At 48.6% G+C, this 2285-nt stretch overlaps 1 non-coding gene across 1 annotated transcript; it reads left to right on the top strand.

Annotated features, from left to right (window-relative positions):
* The first annotated feature begins 1044 nt into the window (after positions 1 to 1044).
* Positions 1045 to 1126, top strand: TRNAS-UGA. The gene has a single exon. It is a non-coding gene; the product is annotated as a tRNA-Ser (tRNA).
* The last annotated feature ends 1159 nt before the right edge of the window (positions 1127 to 2285 follow it).

The following is a 2285-nucleotide window of genomic DNA, read 5'->3' as shown; positions in this document are numbered from 1 at the left end:
AGTCCCTAAAAAAAATCGTGGAGCACATCCTTAAGGAATCTATTTCTAAGCACTCGGAGGTGAAGAAGGTGATCAGGAACAGTCAGCCTGGGTTCACCAGGGGCAAGTCATGTCTCACCAACCTGATTGCCTTCTGTGATGAGGTGACTAGCTCTGTGGATGTGGGGACATTGGTGGCTGTGGTGCACCTTGATTTCAGCAAAGATTTTGTTATGGTCTCTATCAACATTCTCGCAGGCAAACAAAGCAAGTATGGCCTGGATGAATGGACTGTAAAGTTGGTAGAAAACTGGCTGTGGTGTTGGGCTCAGGGGTAGTAATCAATGTCTTGATGTCTAGTTGGCAGCCGGTATTAAGTGGAGTGCCCCAGGGGTTGGTTCTGGGCCAGTTTTGTTCGAAGTCTCCATCAATGACCAAGAAGATGGGATGCAGTGCCCCCTCAGCAAGTTTGTGGATGACACCATGCTGTGGGGAGTAGTAGACATGCTAACGGTTAGGGCTAGGATTCAGAGTAACCTCGACACATTGGCAGATTGGGCCAAGAGGAATTTTATGAGGTTCAATGAGGACAAGTACAAAGTCCCGTGCTCAGGATGGAACAATTCCCTGCACGGGTGCAGGCTGGGAGTGATGGGCTGGGCATCAGCTCTGCAGAAAAGGACCTGGGGTGACAGGGGATGAGAAGCTGAACAGGAGCCAGCAGTACACCCTTGGTGCCAAGAAGGCTACCAGCATCCTGGTCTGCATCGGTAGAAGCGTTGCCAGCATATCGAGGGCAGCGATTCTTCCCCTCTATTCAGCACTGGGGAGGCCGCATCTGGAGTCCTGTATCCGGTTGTGGGCCCCCAGTACAGAAAGGATGTAGACACATTGGAGAGAGTCCAGTGGAGAGCAACAAAAATGGTTGGGGGCTGGGGGACATGAGTTATGAGGAAAGACTGGGAGAACTGGGCTTAGAGAGAAGAAGACTAAGGGGGGATTGAATAGCAGCCTTCAACTGCCTGAAGGGAGGTTCAAAAGAGGATGGAGCTACAAGGGCTTACAGCAGCGATAGCTGAGTGGTTAAAGCATTGGACTTGAACTCCAGTGGGGTCTCCCTGTGCAGGTTTGATCCCTGCTTGCTGTGGCATCACAAGGCTGTCTTTTTGGGGAACTCACCCTCAGAATAGCTAGTTCAAACCCAGACATAATAGGGCTTACAGAAACATGGTGGGATTCATGCCATGACTGGGCAGTCAGCATTAGGGGCTATAGGCTTTACAGGCGGGATAGAGAAGGAAGGAAAGGCCGGGGTGGGCGCTCTATGTCAAGGAGCAATACACATCCTCTGCCAGCAGAATGGAGTCAGAGGGGCAAGCTGAAGTGCTCTGGGTCAAGATACAAGGGGGCCATGGGGAGAGGGATCTAACAGTGTGGGTCTGCTACAGATCCCCCAACCAAGGGAGGAGCTGGACCAAGAATTTTCGGGCCATCTTGCAGAGGCACTTAAGGCAAGGGATGTAGTTGTCATGGGTTATTTAAATTACCTGGACATCTGATGGGAGGAACAGTCTGCCAGGTCGGACCGTTCCAGGAGGTTCCTGGCTGAGATACAGGATCTCCACTTAATTCAGGAGATGCACAGTCCCACCAGAGGAAATGCCCTGTTGGACCTGGTCCTGGCCACAGTCAATGACCTGGTAAGGGGCCTCCAGGTTCTTGACCACCTGGGTGATAATGATCATTGCTTGCTGGAATTCACCATTCAGCACATGGTGTCAAGAGCTGACTTTTAGGGAAAAGGTGGGGGACAGGGGTGTGCAAGTCAATGCAGAAATTGCTTACCAACTTGTATTATGGTATCATGTAAGAGCATTGATATCAAGGCTTGGGATGTATTATTGGTGCACTATACATGTATATACACACACACATCAAGCCTTGCCCCAAAAGACTATACAATCATTTTGTCTCCGTGCTATATTAAGTGCCAGGAAAATAGAACTACAATTCTATCTATACACGTATAAATTCCAGTGGAAGTTTCCATGAATAACTAGGCTAATTTAAACAAGCTAAACGCCTAATTGCCTCTAGCCATAGGAATTATCATTGCCATTAGCTTATTTTGCATATTAGAAGGGAAAGTATATTTGGAAGGTCAGAAAACAAAACTCCATTGTGGTAAGTTCAGATACAGACATGCCAACGAACGGCTCTTGCTGTGTCACCCCACATGTCGAACACAGGCCTTGGAGTTTTTCATGAAATAAAATACTCCAGGAAGCCAATGACCTTTTCATTAC

Source organism: Gavialis gangeticus, unplaced genomic scaffold (genome assembly GCF_001723915.1).
Source record: "Gavialis gangeticus isolate Ggan-Ray unplaced genomic scaffold, GavGan_comp1, whole genome shotgun sequence".
Taxonomy (NCBI): domain Eukaryota; kingdom Metazoa; phylum Chordata; order Crocodylia; family Gavialidae; genus Gavialis; species Gavialis gangeticus.
This window is presented reverse-complemented; position numbering and strand designations above follow the sequence as displayed.